Source organism: Trachymyrmex cornetzi, unplaced genomic scaffold (genome assembly GCF_001594075.2).
Source record: "Trachymyrmex cornetzi isolate Tcor2-1 unplaced genomic scaffold, Tcor1.1 scaffold248, whole genome shotgun sequence".
NCBI lineage: Eukaryota > Metazoa > Arthropoda > Insecta > Hymenoptera > Formicidae > Trachymyrmex > Trachymyrmex cornetzi.
Window position 1 is genome coordinate 961390 of NW_017297144.1, and position 21037 is coordinate 982426.

Genomic DNA, 21037 nt, shown 5'->3' on the forward strand with positions numbered 1-21037 from the left:
ATCGTTCCAGTCGTTGGAGGATCGCGGCAAGGCAATTCACTGTTGATCAACCGGCCCTGAATATCGGCGCCGCGCTGTGCCGGGTCGGTGGGGATGGAGATCCTGGCGGCATGAGGTCTGTGCGCCCCACGGACGACTCGTCAGTACCGTGCCGCGACTCCCTCGCGACGAGAGAGCTCGCTCCAAGTTCCCTCGGCCTCGGCTGTACGCTGTTGACTCTTCCCTTTTCTTCCTCTCCCTTTTCTCTTTTTTCCCTTCTCTATTTTTCTCCGGTTTACCTCTTTTCCTCTTGCCGATCGTTCACGCGAACGAGATCGCATCCGCGGCGTTCGCGCGCGTGCGACGCTTCGCTCCGGTATCGGCCGGAGTTTTCCGGAACCGGCCGCGTGTGTGCTACGACTTTGGAAATTTAGAGGATCGGTAAACGAGAGAATCCAGGATAGTATTTTCGCCGTCGGCGATCGTTGTCAGACGGGGCTTAACAGGTACGAGGTGGTCGTGCACGTTACTTTACAGCGATTAACTCGCATAAATCTGAATGGATATACTGTTGCTTCTGTCATTGGTAGTTTGGTATTTTTCTATTTAAAAAGCTTCAATAAGCATTTAGCTTCATCTGCCGTTTATTTTATTTTTTCACCTTTTTGTATTTAGGATTGCACCTTTTCGAAATATGAAAGTCAAACTAATAGGAATAAAAAAGCAAAAAATAAGAGCGAGTAGAATAATTAATGTCATATATAGGTATATGTCTTTCTTTAGTCTAGATTTACAAATTTTTATATAAAAATATAATTTTTAATAATCGGTATATAGATGTTATACATTTACATATGAAGCACAAAAACAAGGATATTCAGATAATTCTGATAAAATCTGATAAAATATCATTTTGTTTAATGGATTCAAAATGCAAAACGATGCTGCAAAACAGTTCTTGAATTTCAGAGTTAAAATTCGGTCCAGGACAGTTTTATACAGAATGTTTGGTAATTTTGTTTAAAGTTTAAGATTTGATTTAGTTAATGTATCCCGGATTACGAAGTTATTATTGTAAAATTCTATATTACGTGTATCTTTTTAAATTAAATTACAATTTCTTGCTTAAATATTCTATCAAATTGTCTGCCAGTTTGCTCGTCGACGATTATTTAGTTTAAAAATTCTCTCTTTAAAGTGATATATCACTTACCTATATTGGAGAGAGGATTTCTCGTCTGAAACAGCTGATTACGGAGTTTACGTTTGCACGTAAAGACCGCACTCGCACCAAAATTCAGCAGTAAATTGAACTGAAATTTATAAATGCATTAGGTATGAGAATTTTCCGACGCGTCTAACTGAAGGGTCATCGTCGGGCTGGGCATTTTCGTAGCCGGAGATGAACACGAACTGACGTGGATCGATGGAGCATTACTTTACAAGAAGGAGATATTTAACGTAATCCTCTTAACTTAAGCATTTTTAGCATTTTGCTGTCAGACCTATTTCCAGTAAAATCTGCGTAAAGTATTTACGGTTTGATTAACTAATAACTATTGGCTTATTTAATTATTAATTAAGCGATACAAGATAAAAATTGGGCACTGTATTATCTCCATGCCATAAAAATAATAGACTCTATGTATATATTATTTTCATTTACAAATAAAATGATGGATCGTGCATATAAAACTGAAAATATGAATGCAAACAGAAAATACGTAAATGAATATAATGTAAAAATCTTTATTATATGTATAGTTACATTTTGTCAATTGGCTACTATGCGCCGTATGAATCAGATTTTTAATGAAAATTTTAAATAATTTCGTCGAGTATTTCTCAACATTTTACCGTTTAATTTCGTTACATTTTACCGGACGCTTCTATCGTTCCCAAGGGTTATAGACGCTTCAAGGGGTTGCCATTGAATCGAACAAACTTTGGCGCGTTTCCACGCGTCGCTTTGCCCCGCGCTCATACAATCATTTTTATTATTCTCGTCGACACCAGGAAAGGCGCAGTTTTTCAAACGTTATACATTTAAATAGCGACCACTGAAGTCCGACATGAAAACATTTGTCATAAAATAATTTCTCGTTTATTTTCGGCGGATTATTTCCTGAAGTCTTCAATATTGTTAAGCGTAATAAAAAGGGAATTCAAATTAATTGAATTTTACATTTTCATATGTTTTAATTCAGCGCAGTTTTTGACACTGTTAGAATAAATTCAAAATTCAACTCTTTATATATATAGCACAGACCTTTAAAAAACGCCCTACAGACGTCGAAGGAACATTCCTGTGTCTTCTGAATGTTCTACGTTTCCAGGATGTTTTCGGATAAAATATACTGTATGGTTGGTAGTAAATCATTAAAAAATAATACAGAATACACACACACACACACACTCTCTCTCTCTCTCTCATACAGAGGATATCATGTTATGTAAGTTCCATAATGTATCGAGGGATTAACTCGGGAACAACTCTAATATGTCTGGCATTTGTATTATTTGTAACATTCAACATCTGCTGTTGCACAATATACAGGAGAGTATCGAGCACCCCTAGTTTTCCTCCCAGTTATTATGCGAAACTGGATATGGAATATTTGCGGTGTATCGCAAACTAAGATTGAAGATCCGCGAAGCATTCGCAATGTGAAATGTCACGATATCAATGATATTAGGTTCCTGGAGTATCATTATTATCCGCTTTGCATCCGTGCGTCGTCGACAGTCGACTCAGTGGAATTATTTACTGAAAGGTAGCTGTGCGATGTATATTTTGCTACTCCATTATCGCGCAAGCAGACTGACAGATCCTTCCGAGTCTTTAGCTTTTGCCTCGTCATCAAACATCGTGCATAAATTGGATACCGATGTTCTATATAGTTGACATAACAATATCCTTGCGCTTGTTATTTATTAATGTGCTCACGAATATCGATTTACGTTAATGTAAAATTCATAAATCTGCTTCTCATAATCCTTTCTATTAATTATTTCAATTAAAATCGATGTAATTATAATTAAAATCAATGTAATGAAATGTAAAAAGCTGCTGCTATACAATTATGTTATATATTATTAATTGTTTTTCTGTGTTTAAATGATAAAGATTAATCTTCTATACTTAAACAGACAGAAATAATGCCCGATAGAATAAGATTGAAAGATAATTGCACGATGTCAGGCAAATTTCATTCCCTTAGGAGATTCTCTTATATGTGAACGGGGCAGACCCAATTTGTGCTATCGTGTCGACAGATCCTTCTAAAAGTCCTTAACTTTAGCCTTTCTCGGCAAGAGAGGAAACGAGCTATATTCAGTATTGCTGAGATCAAATTCAAAAACATGCTTATTTGAACCGACATTATTATATCACCCTGTTTGCTGTACTGAATACATTTTTGTATTTTATAATTGTATTATTCAAGAAGTTATTAATTGCATTTAACAAGTAAATACTGGAGCTGTTAATGGAATAATGAATTATATTGTTGCTTTCCTCGGTTTATATTTAATAAGTTTACATTTAATAAATGCAGCAAAATTCTATCACGTTCGTTAATTAACATACGTAAATCTAATTAGAGTTAAGTCTTTGGTCATGAGAATCAACTTCTTGCTCGACTCGATGTCGAATACGATGATAGTAAACGTCCCTAGGTCGAACTCGTCGAGGTCGCCATAATTAATTAATCTTATCTCTAGCTAATTAATTAATCTGCGCTCCCCAGTGAATGAAGTACGCAGAATGCGATGTTGGACAAAGCGGTGAATCGTTAAGCAATACGTCATAACGAAATGTGTGTATGACCCATTTTTCCACGCGAACTTCCAGGCACGCAAAGTAGAAATCTCGTCCCGTCGTTCCTCTCTCCCTCCCCCCCCCCCCCCCTCTCTCTCTCCTCGTTTTGTCTCTGTCTGACAAAAACGTGGCGCAAAAGAGTCTCACGCTGTGTGGCCAACATCAGTGTAATTATACTCGGGTGTAACACGTTGTGTAGCACACTCGAGCTTGTAGGCGCGCGAGCTTCTTTCGCGAGAGAGAAAATGTACGTCGAAACATTCTTTCTGTTAATAAAAAACAATAAAATTTCTTCACCCTGTTAATTCTTATATACGCGAGTTATTCGGTCGTTTCTATTTCTGTCTGAGCGAAAGAATCAAAGAAGAGCTATTGAATTCCGCTTCGTTCGTACAATCCGCTTGAAGTTTCGATTTATTCGATGGAGAATTTTATTAAATAGCCGAACTCTCTGTGCACAGAAGTGTGAATTATTTCAAGCTTATCACGTTACGTCTAAGTTAGGTTTGTTAAATATTTAATGGATTCCATGAAATGCGAGACAATTATATCCATCAATCTACTTTTGGCTAATTCTTCCCTTCTATTAAAACAAGTATCAAGATAGATAATGACGTACACAGAATATACCCGTGTACTTTAAGATGCAATTTATCTCATTTCGTTAGATAATGCGTAAAACGCCCTACTTTCGTAATTGTATAGTTTTACTTATCCCTCTGACAGATCTCGCACCTGCTTAACACTATTAGAGAGACTTATTATTTACATAGTTACAGAATTAGAAGATTAAGAGAATAATATGCTATTATTCTAACAAGAGCGTAGACTTATACATGTTTTGTAGTAAATTAAAAACTTAATTGATGCATCTACACATTCACACGCAGAAGTGTCTAAATATATTTATAGATATCATTTATCTGTATCTCATTATTGCCTTCATTGTCTTTATGATTGTGATTTGGTACAAGTCGAATTTCCAATTATTATCCCTGATTGATCTTGGCGGGAGCTTCACGCGCTACCGACACGGCGCCAGATTAGATCCGGATTACAGTGATTAGTTCCGGATTCGATTGTACCGTCTAGTTCCGAAATGCGTGTGTGTGTGATATCTACAAAAACCGCAAGCTCTAAATGGAAGTCGTAAAGTAAAGCTATTCAACGTCAAATCGATCATTTAATCAGAATATTGAGGAGAATTATTCAGAGTTTACGATTAATACGATCAATGAGTGAAAATAAATCTGTCGAATGTTCACAATGTCAATGCGAAAATCCGTGCGTTTTATTGTACGATATAAATGATACGCGATACATACATGTGGAGTGAATTGTTAATTTATTATTTTATTGGATTTTATTTCGACATGAAATTGTATCGCGGCACGAAATCCGAGTTTTGAAAGTGACAAGTCTGACTATAAACACAATCTGCATATTATGACAGCGGAAAGTTTTTCAACGACAACAAAATATCGTATGACAAAACAGAGATTTTTTCGCAATTTAATAATTTCCCTTTGCGTTGGATGTATCGGTTTTTACTCCCATAAGCGTCCTTTCAATTTCGGAAATAACGATATCGATGTGTACTGCAACATTATGACCGCGATATGACGGCGCAATCACAAACGCGATAATCACAAGCGCGCGTTTGATGTAATTTAATATGTAATAGATGGATACTAATTCGGGCTACGACGTAATGACGAGCTCTCGGGTCATATCGAGGTTCAATGCATTTCGGAGGACGTGCTTTTACGCAGCGCATATAATTCGCCTCACCGAGGTGACGTTAATCGCGCGGCAATGTAAATGCTCTTGTTCAGCATTACATGCTGCATTAAACCTGTTTTGCGACAGAATGTAACGAGATATGTACGTAGACGCGGGGAAGATTTATTTAATAGCTCTTTTTTGCTAGTCCGATTATGGCATTTGTAATTAAACAGATTGTTACAGTTGGTGCATAACAAAAAAGAATCGTGTCTCTTGTATAACTACAGGAGTAACATGTGCACAATGTAACGACTTATTTCTTGCCTCGTTCAAATTCTATATCGTCACGATGAACAGAAATATATAGCCAAGCGTACATGAATCCTGACGAATCATGTTCTATGTTAATTTAACGTTGAACTGAAATAAATTACACAAACAAATATTTACACACATTTTCTCAGATTTTTTCGATCGGTGGTAATATCGCGATGATTTTGTTATCTTGAATCTCGTCGATTGCACGTAAGGTTGTGCTCGTTCTTAAACTGAACCGAGAAATGACTCCGAGATGGGATCAGCAGGGCTGCATCAAAGTTTCGATATTGCCGTAATTCCCAATTTGCTGAAGGTACCACGCGCGGAACCGTGGGCCGTCCACTAATACGATAAACTATCTGCCGGACGCCTGGTTTCTGGCTATACTACTAGCAGCGTCCGACCGGTTTCCACATCAAAGCAGTCCCTGCTGCCACTCCCGCGGACAAGTCGCATGGCCAACGCGGATCCTATTATCGATAAAATGTAATCGCTTTGACGTGAACATTGAATATAATGCTGTACGACAAGGTCCTTTTCTTTTACTTCTAACGATCGCAGTATTTAGGGATACGTATAAAAAATATTGAAACGTTATTTGTTATGTTTCTGATAATGGATTAGACGTCTAAGCCACATCGAAGTAGATTCATCCATTATTTTTTCTATTTTTACTTCAAAATGGCTTCTTAACTTTGTCGAATAAATGCTTAACGATAAAACTTTTAATTAAAATATTACTGTACCCCCCTTTTGTATGGTTCAAAATCAAACTTTTTTTATTTATTTACAGTTCTACAGTTTATAAAACATTTTTAGTTTTTAATCACATACATAATCTCCTAGCTTAATTTAAAGATTAATTGATATAATATATAGATAATACAGTATGTTCGTAAGAAAGAAATTTACTGAAACTTTCGTGCATAATACACACACGCACAAATAAAGTATGTAACAATCCATAAATCTTACTTGTATTAAATATACCACTTTTGCGAAAGCAATTGCCGCCTTAAGGACCTTTCCTACATTACAAGGAGATTAACGTCTCCCTATTAGGCAGGACGTGAATGAACTGCAGTACTAAATTTATGCTTCAGCTGGTACACTATGTATTTTTGTTTAAAAGTTTAAGTATAGAAATGGTGTGTGGGACTTGGCACATATTAATGAGAAATTATTATTGTAAATCTCAGAAATTGTGTGTGAATGTAGATGCATCTTACAATAAAAATACAGAGTGAGGCATACAACTTGCACACCTCGAAAAACTTGGTAAATTCCAAGTTGTATAAAATACTGTTATATACAAAAGTAAAAGTTGCTTGACTTTAAGGGGGTCATTACACAATGCATAAATTTTTTTATAAGTGGAGGCGTTAAAAAGACTTGAAGATCAGCTTCATTTGAAAATACGAAGCTGATTGACCTTGAAATTTTTAGTTTACAATACTTATGATTTACAAGTTTTCGAGATGTGCAAATTGTATGCCTCACCCTGTATATTATACATATATTTGTAGATATAAGATTTATTACTCTCTAAAGTTTGAAAAATATACGCTCGATATGTGACGTGTTCCTAGATATCAATTAAAAAGGAAAAATGACGCCGTTATCACAAGCATATCGACGAATCGACTCCGATTTCAATCGAGATACTTGATATTTCGCGTAACTCAAAGGTTTCCCCGAGTACCGAATTTGTGAAATGCCCACCGCTATTCGAAATATGTAAGATGATCAAAAATGATTATCCGCCAATGCAATTTAATAAGCATTTCGCTATTGGATTCTGCAAAGTTTCGAACGGCGTTTTTAACTTTGCGTAAAATACATATGTATAGTATCTGTAGTAGAAAATTTTACTAAAAGGAATAATATCGTATTTTACTCGAATAAACATCGAAGAACATATCGTTAACGAATGTATCTTATTTTTAAAACAAATTAAATTGAACTTTTTATATTTAAAACAGATATTAACATTGTTTCTTTACTGAATGCAAATAAATTTTAATCAAAATTCTCTTTTTGGAATTTAATTACTATAATATTTCGTTTATAATTACTGAAATATGTTTTAAATTTAAAAAACCCCGTGTAATCTTTAATTAAAATTGTAGTCGCAATATTGGGACAGTTCGCATATTTTTCAGCTCATAAAATAAAAAAAAATCTGTGTTTATTAAAAAGTATTGAAAAATTATTGGAAAAATATTATTGGAAACGTAAACAAAAGTTCACCATTATTACTTTTTCGAGGTCTTTGAATCTCACGTATTCGATAAGCGTTCGATGCCGGTACAACGACGAAAGTCGAAATCGATCGACGGCTGTGTACCGGTGGGAGTATATCGGTGAATGTTCAAAGTTATTGATCTAATAGCAGCAGAGAGCGTGCTATAGATCCCGTGCACGCTCCGCCGCGATTTGATGTCGCGCGTGCGACCATATCGATATCGATATTATGCCCCGCGGCATGTTGCACAGCACTTACTCTGTACCTTGCTGACAAACAAACTCTATGTGCCATTTTTTATTTCGAATTCGGAAAGTTTCGACGATAAACGCCATCGCAAAAATGCACCGCAATTCCAAGTTGCGGAATTTCGAGGTTTGCTACGGCTATGGTAAACAGAATGCTCTGTGGATTACAAAGAGACCATATATGGATTACAAGAGAGTATATATGCATTTCATCTCTCTACGTGGTTTATTTATTAAACCGAAAATTTGTGGTGCTTGAAAACAGATTTACTATATTAATTCTATTAAACATTTCTGTTTTCCGCTTACGTAAATTAAATCGATTACAGTAGTATTGATATATCTCTTGTTGTATTTTCGTAAAATTCATTACTTTAGAACTTAGCTGAGCACCGTCAACGGCGCTTTAATTAATTTCATTTGGCCTATAGCAGGTTTTAACAGAATTTTAATGTTTAAGAGTAATTTGACGTCGAAACTTTCGATCGAGGCTTTGTGGACGAAAAACGATTCTATACAAAGCGAATTATTAAAATATTTATGTGATATAGTCGAGTTGTGGAGTACACTTTGAGTATAGATTGACGTGCGTCAATTTACAGAACGTAAAACGAGATTTTATTCGACAAAATTAATAAATATCCAATATTTGCGTAAAATCTCTGATTGAATCGTCTGTTTGAATATCATTTACTTACTGCAGACAAACCGATTTTTCGATGCACATACGTTTCTTTCCTCATACTTGTATTCCTCCGCCCTTTCTCAGCTAATCCTGCTGAAATAATTATCGAATTAGCATTACAAAGGAGGAAGGAGGTACATACGTATACGTTCTAAGACAAGATGCCTAGCTTCGTTATCTAGTTGCCTTTGTTCCGACATCGGACTTCCCTCCTGAGCGACTGTCAGAAACGTGAAACTCATTCTCGTTGTGCCCAGAGAGTCCTCTAGACCGCTGTCACGTTAATTAAACACACGATCTCTAATTCGCATAAGACATTATTCGACCTGAACCATCTCAAAACGTCGAAACATCGAAGAACACGAACAATTTCAAACTTAGGAACAAATATCGTACTGTCTAGAATTAATTAACTTTGTAGGAATTAGAGAGATTCTGAGGAATCACACAAGATTTAAAGATTTGTTATAGAAATTCTAAAGAGAATAAAAACATAAAATTAAATTTTAACCTTTATTAACAATAAATGAAAGAGCTAAGTGCAAATAGGTAACTTAAGAGATAACTAATAGGACGTGAATAAATTAAGACTCGAATTAGATTTTCGTCCAGGGTATTAGAATGCAAATTAGTTGCGGAATATTTTCTCTTCGTTACACGGGATGTCCCTGATCCACGGTGCGTCCTTTTCCATATACGTCAACAGCCCTTTAACGAATTCAGAATTGATTCTCCAAGAGAACGCTCCTATTTCTCTCGCAAGTATAATTTTTAATCTACGATACAAAATTACGCGAAAATGCAGTAAAACATGGAAGTTTAAAATTAAATGATAATTAGCTCACGAAGCTTTTGGCAATTGTAATTTTAGAAAAACCTTTCAGAAAATTCTTTTCCAAGGTATAAGAAAACCTTTTTTCCTCGAACTGCTCTTATTTGCGCAGTTTTATAATGTTTAATTTATTGTTAAACTTTAAAAGAGGTATGCAAAAAGCTCCCTCCCTGGTGTCATACAGCGAGAATAGCTGAGCGTGCTAAAAGGAAATCGTTGTTGGTTCGATCTCGAGATTTCCCAGAGCTCTCCACCGTATTACTATTATGGATTTTTATGTTTAAGTATCGTGAAGAGGAGATGAAAAATTTCAGACTTATTATAAAGCCTAGCTGTTCAATATTATGTCGGTAATATGATAGTTTATTCAATATTTATAGTTCAATGGTTCATTCGATATGAGCTATCACAATATGATATACGCGTACATGCAAAGTTGGCATATCGTCTAGAAGCGCCTTAAGAATCTTTAGTAAAGTGTCGAAAATTTGGGATGCCTCACCAGGGCCCAGCTAAAATCATAAATATCTGTATAATTTAAATAAAATATTAAGACTATGCGTATATTTTAATGAAGTGGTATTCATAGTTTGTTTTTATTTTAGGACTATCTTAAGTGATGACTTGAGATACTAATACGGCTCTCTGGTTGGTTCATGACATTTTAGGATTGTACTTAGACAGCATTAAATATAAGATCTGACTATGAATATTATATCGGCCTAGCTGTAGTTGAGACTTAATGTAACTTCAAAAATGTCTAAGCAAACGGTATTAAAAATTACAGTATTTGTGATAATCGTCACGTCAGATAGCACATAAACTGACATTTTATCGTGAGAAATACGTTATCGATAGACAGCACGTCAAGAGTTAACACGAAGAGAATTGCAGTCAGTGATTTCTGAAAGGAGTAAATCTCCGTTACGGAACAAGAGGTTCCGCAAAGTTATGTATATGCAAACAGAACAAAATCCTCGGGCGATATCTTTACTGCGGCATGCTGGAATTCACGGCAGATGATTAGAGTGCATTGGGGAATTTTTGAGGTGAGCGCGTGGGAAAGAAAGTTTTTTATTTTATCGAGAAAGCGGGAAGGCCGTATCATTGTATGCGATTATGGCATGTATTTACCGTACGTTGACGTCTCGCGTTACCGTTCCTCTTTGTTTGCGTTGAATCAACGGAGGATGTGCTCTTCGTTAAATGTACGAGAGTGCAAAGCCAAACGCCACGCGATATATCCAAGAAGCAATATTAAGTGATATCTAAGAAGATTATATATTTTACAATCGTGCTCGTTTTCCCATATGAGATTTGGTCATTTAATCGCGCGATTCAATCAGCTGTCGGCTAAATTCAATTAGACGTTGAGGGAATCGATTGAACATTATTGCACGCCATGATTGCAGAACGATGCAACTCTTTTTGCAGCCGGTCGACCAATTAGTCATTAATTTCGTTATCTCGTGTGGAAAGCGACCGACGTTGCAAAACGTGCGGCGGCAAATTAGGTCACAAGACTAAACTTTGGCCCTCCTATCCTCGCCGCATGCTAAATGCGGCTGTCTCCCATCTCGTACTGTCATTAAGCGTTTGTCTCTCGTGGGCTAGACAAATAACATTCGAAATCAGGGAGTCGCATGTAGCGCTAAATGCAACGCTAGCTAGAGCTGGGAATATACAGTGTCAATGAATCTTTGGTTTACTGCTCTTGAAATGTAAAATTTAGCAAATGTCACCATTTTGTCCCGTGTCAATCTGTTGACATGACATATGCGCACAGATTAAACTCGAAATTGGACAGTTACGCTTATTGCTAAATGGAGTGTAAAACAGAAGTGAGAATAAAATTACTGTATCGAGAATCAGAGTTGAAGCCTCGTATCCTTTAAAGTTATTTCGATGACTTGCAGTTTTTCATTAATCTATTATTTGAATTTAATACATTTGATCGAAACGCAAGAAATACGTGTATATCTTTAAAAAGATGTTAAAATTTTTAACTTATATTTTTAAAATTTTACTTCAAAATGCTGAAACGCGAGAAAAAAGTGGTGTAAGGTGACTGAAATATTTTTACTACTGAATTAAAAACGTGTGACTGTTACGTTGTAACCCTGACAATTGTTCTCGTCACATTTTTATTTATACCTCTATATAGTACATTGAAAAAAATATTACTAAACCTTAATACATATTTTTTTGAATAATACTAAGTAAACATTTACTTAGTACTATATACAGTAAATAAATATTTACTCAATAAAAAAATGATAGTTACTTTAAATTAATGATTTTTATTGAATAAATATATATGTTTATATTAGCTAAATATTTATTTAGAACTATTCAAACAAATATTTACTAAAATTTAGTATTTTTTCAAATGTATATATTTTAGTTTTTTAACGTGTTAAATTACTGCGTGCTTTGTGCTTATTTTTGGTATATACACACCGTAATTGTAATTATAAAATTATCCAAAAGACTTATCTCTCGTTGGCGTGATCCAGCGATCGCGTCTTCCCATTCAGGAAGGAAAGAACTGGGATCTCACCGACCACCGAATAATAGCTTCTGACATTATCTGTCTTTCTGATCCACTGATGCGAATTTTTCTTCGAAGGCGAAACTTTCATAATTTCTTGGTAAGACTTGGTATTTCGAAAAATTTTGTGGCGCGGCCTTCCACCTTCCTTGCCGTGATTGCGTCATTTCCCTTAATTCAAAACATGAGATTACACGAGTCCTCCGCAGCTTGCGACACAGTGACTCAATATGAGAAAATGTAATACCCCCTGAGAGCGAAAATTGGCAGTTCGAAAAACAGCGGACCTTAGATTTTACATGAATGGCGCTCGTCAAAAACCGCAACATGACAACGTGCATTCGAAAAATTTACAAAAATATGGAACTGGTGAAATATTCACGTTCATATTCACGGATGCAATAGCTATATTTTTTTGTCGATGTAACTTGTTAGAAAAAAAAATCCAATGAAAGGTAAAACACTTTTAGTTTATCACCCATTTAAATGTTGATAAATTTAGATTGCGTATAGACGCGCTCAATAACGGAGCCAGATAAACGGCACTCACGAAACGGGTTGAAGTGACTCTGAATATTTTATTTCTGCATTTGCAGTTGGCAAAGTGACCCACAAAACGAACGCAACGCTGGAAGAGACGGAAAATGAGAGAGATTTTCTCATAACTGTGATATTTTTTCACGCGAGAAAATTGCAGTTGTATATATTTTATAATTTTAATAGTTGATTACGGAAATAGTCCTTTGATTAAATCGTGGTATTGAAATTTATATTACCAGACAATGATACATCTCGCAAAACTGCGAAAAAAATATGAACAAATACGAATGAAGGGATGAAACAAATACGAACATTTATCTTTGCGCCGCAATTTCGTATTTTTTAAAAACATGAATAATGCAACGCGTCGTTCTTTAAATATGTAATTCAAAGTTTCTGCATTTAAAAATTTTTTGAAAAAAACCGTGGACACGGAAAAGTTTTGCCTCTGAAAGGAGCGAATGAAAAATTGAATATCTCGACGCGTTCATAAAACCGATTGCCCATAATTATTGTGCTCAACGGCTATGTTCCGAATGTGAACATAACTATCCTATCCTCCTGTCGAGGAGAGACGAAGAGACGTGGCGAGGCGGGACGAGGTGCGGTTGCCGGAGCAGGGAGAGTGCTGGGATTTGCATAATATGGGAATCGCTCCTGAGGCCAAGCTATTGTTCCGAGCGCGTCTATGCGCGTGGTGCAGTATGTGAGAAGATTCGACGAGCGGAAGAACATCCGAATACGTAACTCGGCGATAATAATTACGTTCCTGTTCCACGTAGCGCGCGGTGTGCTGCTTGGGCAACGCTCTCTTCCTTTCTCCTACATCGAATTTGCTGTACGGGGGAATTCGCCTGGTACTCTACTTGTTTGAAGACCTCGTTTCGCCACCGATTGATCCGGTGATCTGAGAAAGAGTGCCGGGGAGAAAAGATGGGAGGGTTTGGGGGGAGGGGTAGAATCACTTCTCGCGACGAAGAACGGAAAAGCAGTTCGTTGACAAGAATCCTGGCCATCCGGAGATAAGAGGTTAATGAAACATTCCGGAATGTTTCGTTAGCTTTTGGATTATCCTTCGTAAATGTCAATTGCATCGCCCGCGCCGTTTAAAACTTATATCAAATGTAAAATCTATGATAATTAATACTCGTGACTTATTATTCTAATATCTTCAATCAATAAATTAAATGAGTCGATTATTGTAGATTGGCTAAAATTTGATTCAAAGTTATTATTTAGTGCTTTGTAATTTTTAATATTAATTCTTGTTCTTGTATATTTAAGTCCTTATATAAATTTCTCGTTTCCATTTCTGAATTGGAATACCCAAAATCACATAATGACGACTAATGGCGTAGATATTTACATAATGTATCTTTTCAGGCATGCAAATAGTTTCCATTTGCTGGTATTTTACATTTAAATGCATAGAGGCGTTAGAAACAAGCATCTTTGATGGCAATCTGTATATACATGCATACCTAGTCGCAAGTGTTTAGATATGCGAATCTAGATACATGGTCGGTATATCGATTCTAACAAGCTGCTCGACACAGTTTACATCGGTATTATTTCGACGTTCTGTGTTTCGCCGATTGTTGTATCGTGTTTGATCATCTCGTGTCATCTATCACTAACTCTTAGAGTTGTTCAGCGCGATGCAATTTGGTAGTTTATACACCGCGCGTGGCAACGATGTTACTCTTCAATACAATTGATTTACGAAAGACTCTTACACGTGTTTTGTTCTTACACGTCTGTTTAGAGAACATCATTTTGCTGTTTACAACATCATTCTAAAGCAACGTTATTCTTAAAACTGTTAATTAAAATTCTATTTTCATTGTCTTGCTGCTCGAGTAAACAAAACTGAGCCGCAATAACATACATGGTATAAAAGCAACTCTCGAGGAATTTTTTAACTATTTTTGATAACAACCTGCAGCTATTTATATAAATTGTTTTTAATATTTTATGATGAGTAGGTCAAAATATCTCAGCGGATATATTAAACGGATCAAAAGCGTACTTCCAACAATTAGATTCTGAAAAAATTAACTGTAAATATTTCTATGTTTTTACTGTGCGCGTATTAAAATATTAAATACATTTTTAAAACATAAAAATTTGAACAATTTCTCGCAATTCTTTTCGTGTTCTCTCTCTCCAATATAAAATAGAAAATAGTATAATATAGAGAAAAATATATTTTAAATTTTTTACATGATCCTATAGAAACATATACTATACATTATTAAATAGTAATGCGAGACGAAACACTTGAACTTTGATCTTTGCTATCTCATTCAACTATAGAATTAGCTCTAATTAATATTAATTCAGCTGCTCGTATGACATGTCAGATTCTACCCACGCATGCACCAGCATATAGATACATGGCAAGCTCACGACATCTGAGTTAATAACATAGGGTAATAGAATGGTTGCCAGCGATATACGTCTTCGTCGCAGTAATGCTAGCTACCGATTACAATGCATTAGCGAAACGGCATCAGGTTGAGATAGAGAAGAGAGAGAGAGAGAGAGAGAGAAAGAGAGCTACCGATGGAAATGATATGATGGAGATTAAAATACTGTTACGATTACAGGGTTAAGCGACTCGCGTAAGCGATGGCAGAAGGTCCATGGACCCCAATTACGATGACCGGTAGCGCGGTAACATGACGGCAACGGTTTCGAAAGCGAGTCGGTGATTACGGAACGGGAGGTGCAAGGATCTTTGGATCTCCTATCGTGACTCGTGGTTGTTGTTGGTTCAGGTGATTTCGGCTCGGTCGATCGCTGACCTTTCGCCATGTCATAATCACACGAGGCGCGGCTTTTTACGTCTAATCGACACGAGAGCTGATCTCGTGACGGATACGGGTATCGATCCGTAAAATCGGCGTCCTCTCCGCGAGATCCGCGACACGCGAATTATACGGTGCGCTTGTAAAATTCGGCGCTACGCCGCGCGATAGTGCCTTATTGCCTTGAACGGAGATCGCTTAAGGCTCGCGCGTGCGATTATCTTCTTTCGAACGACGAAATGCCATGCCGATCCCAGTGAAGAAAACGCGGCAGTGCGGCTTCTTCTTCGGTTGTTTCGTGCCGGTCCTCCGTGAGGAGGCATAAAGGAAGTAATCACCCGCGCTGATTGCGAAAAACTCCCGACCTGACGCGAGCCTCGTCCTTTTCACGGTTGCTTGCACGCCGCCATCCTCGTCTCTCTGATTGCTTCTTTTCTTTTTGCTATGCATCATGCAGGAAGGTAATCGATCACTTACATTGTATTGATTAATTCTGTGGGATCGAGTCTTCCCCTTCATAAAAAGAGGCTGTATTTATTAGAAACAAAGACTGATGTATCTTTGTGCCTCACGTTTCTCTTAGATTTTTACATTTTAAATAATCTATTACACAATTTCCAATCTTTAAAATGATCATAAAGATAAAATTATATTTTTGTTTATGAGATAAATTAACATTATTTTGCATTAATTCGAGTTTCAAAAAAAAATTTAAGAAGTTATGTTGGACGAATACAGTATGTATTAAAACAAAATATTCTTTTTGAATAAAAAGTAATTTTTTAATACTTTTAGTTTTTTAAATCTAAGATTAAACAGTTTAGAATTATTTGTGAATAAATGGTTGAATATGAATAAATTAAATTATTTTTGTAATTTTTATCACTTTTATTTGTTTGCATATCTATTTTTCTCTTTATATATTTATCTTATTTGATTGACAATAAAAATAAACTGAGTAATTATACATCAAGTTCAATCCTCGTCGCGGTAATCGCGAGCTTTGCAATTACTTCTAATAAAGGAGCAATATCGTCATTCTTTGCTTTAATTAAATTACGAAATTCATTGATATTGCTCTCATTAGTATTTAACCGATATACCATCATGCAATCAAATCCTCTTATTAAGTTATTACTTCCATTACTTATTTCCTTCTGTTTAGTTCTTTTGTAAGCTTTGGTTTGCCCTTTCCTGTATAAATGCCAGCTTCCGCAAGTAAATATGAAAAGGTAAACATGAAAATATACAACTTGTTCATTTATTTATAATTATCATAATTTTCTCTCGCTATTTTGTAAGATTCTTTCTAATTAATTCTTTTTTTAGTTATTATACATAATTTCGTATTTCAATGAAGCCGTGAGTTATCACGAGAAAAGTGGTGTAAAAACAAAAGTGTAGGAGGCTGACCTACCGGTATTCTTTCTCAATCGCTATTAAGCGCGGAAGACCAGATGTTGACGATAAGCGAGCGAGTGCATCGCGTTGGAGAAACGCATGGACGAACTGAAGTGTAACCTCGTAAACACGGGAGAAATGTGCCGCGACAAAGAAAAGGAAGACGCTTGAAAGTAACGCCATGCGGAAACCTGGCGACGTAACAATTATCTCATCCGCGTCATTACTTTCTAAGTTTCTAATTAACTGCAGTGTGGCTCGGTACACGCAGTATCACTTATTAGAGAGGTGTTAAATACGAGAACGGACTGTTGCTTCAAAACCGCGAAATGTAATTTTTCATCCACAAGATTATAATTTATACATCTTAGATTACAAGAATTTAAAAAAATTCGCGTATTTATTATATCAAAAATTTTTCTCCGATTTTTGCTCAACGCCATTTATTTTCACAATGAATGCGTAGTATTTTCTGTGCTGACGGTGCGGAAAAATTCATGATGTTTTTTATGTTTCTAACAGATACTAATTTACGGTAAATTTTTTATGAAAAGCCAAAAGCGTATTGTCGGTATAATATTTAATGTGAACTGCCAATTAATGTTTCGCAAACTTTAGATATTAGAGGCGAAGTAATATTTGATCATGAAATTGGTGCGTGAAATCGGTTCAATTAATCGTTAGACTGAAACAATCGGTTTAGAAATCAGTGGCATTATTTATCGAAAAAATCCATATTAAAGTTATTGCGTTCCGTTACGCGTGTTAATTGGAACATCAGTATTGTTGCATGTATTTCACGTATTAGCTGAATTGAAATCACTTGTTTCGATTACAAATCAACGTGTACGTTCTATTTTTAAAACAAATTAAGATACTCAAGAAATTACATAAAATATACATTCCTTTAAGATTTTTTATGGTGTTGAAGTTGAAGCAGTACCGATAAATGCAAGTTTTCTCAGTTTCATGAAGTTTGAAACTTTTTTAGAGATTTTTTTCTTGGGTAAGATAAGTTGTACATGACTCTAATTACGATAAATTTTATTTTTACTGCTTTCTTTTCTATACGTCTCAATTAGCATTAATTTAAACTGAATTTAGTACATAATCGCGTACATTAATTTTATTTTTTAATTAAATAATTAAAATAGATAATTTTTTCTTAATCGAATGAAAATTTTGTTGATTACATCTTAAAATTAACCAAAGGAAAAGGATAGGATTTTATTTACTCATCTAAGCTTAATTAAAAAATCTTTTCATTTTTCATTAAATATATTCTGAAGAGAATTCACGTCGAAACGTGATGTGACTTCGACGTTGAAACAAGTGCCATTGTTTTTTCAATATTTTCAAGGAGATTCCCAAGAGAAAGTATATGATTTCTGAGACATTTGTATTCACATGCAACTACAGCATCTGAGTGTTGTGTGCGCAACATTAAGCGCTCCATTAATGAGCGACGGAGCTGCAGCTCGTAAGCTGAGACAGAGCAGCGAGCGTCGCACTTTCCCGTCTATTCGTGGATGTTCATCTGAATGTTCTCTGATAACCGGAGATCGAATCGTTCGCCAAAGTTACAAATCTCGTTTTCTCTCTTTCTCTCTCACAGGGAAGTGAACGCAATCTTCGCAGCTCCTCCGAGTTCGAATGGAGATAAAAACCGGTGTAACTTTCGACGTGTTTAATTTTCGATATCTCAGAAATGTGTTTTACGCCAATTGTGCGACGGTTCTATCATTACGATTAGACGCGGAGACAGTTCCCTGTGGCTATAGTCTGAAACTTCGAATTCGCAGAGATTACTCCTCTGGTTCCAAACGTCGACAATAAGTAACGCAATTAGAACGCTTATAGGAGCGCTGGAAACACGACGACGATTTGCCAGGAGGGATTGTGAGCCGCAGGCGAATTAAAATAATAATCGGTCGCCTGCGGAGTCACGGATAATCCGAAATTCCAGGACCGCCTCTGTAATGATGGCCCGCTCATAGTCGTGACTGCGACAAATGGATCCTCTCCGCCTTGGCGAAAATCCTCGCCATCGTCTGCCCGGTTAATCAAGACATCACAACGCGAGATTACCGGAGATTACGTGCGGTCGTCGATAGTCTTTAATATTTCGAATTAAGTGGTTACTCAACGGCGCAGGGTGTCTCCCTGATTTCACTCGATGCTCCGTCGATTTTGCATGGCTTCTAAAAAAACGCGAATAATGCGTTTATACAGTGAGAAAAGAAAGTTTTTGATTTAAAAAAATATTAGTTGATTCAACTATATAAATGCGGCAATTATGAGCTGTCATGCAAATATTTATTAATTCACATAAATAATATGGTTTAAATTATAAGATTTTGTTGACATGATTCACTATATTTAATCTAAATATTTAAATACTTGAAGTAAATAATCGCTACAAACTAAACGCATTCAATCAAGTTAATAACTTTTTTTCTCAGTACGATGTACCATAGCAACACAAGATATAATTTTATATAAATATCAAATATAAAAAATTTGAATTCCAGGTACAAAATACATATAATTGTATTTTGTATATTGTATTAAAATTATACAAGAATAATTTTATACAATAGAGAATAATTTATATAAAGATATCAATTCTCTTTCTTAGTAACTGTGTTGACCTATTCTCTGAAGCGATAAAGCAAATACATTATAAATCAATATCCGAGTGGATTCCTCGTTCTCAATGATCTAACCTTTCCGAGCTGCATAAAGTAAGATAATATTTGTAACGTATGTGTCAAACTTGAAACAGTCTGGTACGAGTAACTAAACGCACGCATTGTTATTGAAGTATATTAATTTGTATTTTATATAGAGTACTCGCGTTTAATTATTCCATCGCGTATTTAGTTTATATCAAAATGTTTTTTTTTTCTTTTATAAATGTCACAGCATGTAATTTCAAAGTTTGTTTCATCTGTCCGTATCTATATTCGAGGGTGTGAGAAGCAAAAGCATGACAACGCGTAATGCTCCGCATATTGCTGGGATAATCTAGCGTGTATTATGTCGACATTCTTTATTTTCGCTTGCGCTTTTCATTAATAATTAGTTAATTAATTTTCATCAATAATTTAGTGATCGAAATGATGGAACCGCATGACCCGATCATTATCTCTTTCCGCTAATTGCGTTATTATTTAATTATTGAATATTTTAATTAATGTACGTTATACGCGCGTTATATTGTCCCAGAGAGAAATATGATTAGAAAAAAATATAATATATATACATATATAAATAAATTAAGATACTCAAGAAATTACATAAAATATACATTCCTTTCAGATTTTTTATGGTGTTGAAGTTGAAGCAGTACCGATAAATGCAAGTTTTCATGAAGTTTGAAACTTTTTTAGAGATTTTTTTTCTTGGGTAAGATAAGTTGTACATGACTCTAATTATGATAAATTTTATTTTTACTGCTTTCTTTTCTATACGTCTCAATTAGCATTAATTTAAACTGAATTTAGTACATAATCGCGTACATTAATTTTATTTTTTAATTAAATAATTAAAATAGATAATTTTTTCTTAATCGGATGAAAATTTTGTTGATTACATCTTAAAATTAACCAAAGGAAAAGGATAGGATTTTATTTACTCATCTAAGCTTAATTAAAAAATCTTTTCATTTTTCATTAAATATATTCTGAAGAGAATTCACGTCGAAACGTGATGTGACTTCGACGTTGAAACAAGTGCCATTGTTTTTTCAATATTTTCAAGGAGATTCCCAAGAGAAAGTATATGATTTCTGAGACATTTGTATTCACATGCAACTACAGCATCTGAGTGTTGTGTGCGCAACATTAAGCGCTCCATTAATGAGCGACGGAGCTGCAGCTCG

The 21037-nt window shown here is 35.4% G+C and overlaps 1 protein-coding gene across 1 annotated transcript in view; it reads left to right on the forward strand.

Moving 5' to 3' along the window:
• Window positions 1–243: 243 nt before the first annotated feature.
• The window catches only part of thw (chitin-binding domain protein thawb), a 43467-nt gene continuing 22673 nt past the window's right edge, over window positions 244–21037 (forward strand). The window contains exon 1 of the mRNA XM_018508003.1: window positions 244–485. The gene's annotated coding sequence lies outside the window, so the exon portion shown is untranslated. The remainder of the gene's footprint in view (window positions 486–21037) is intronic.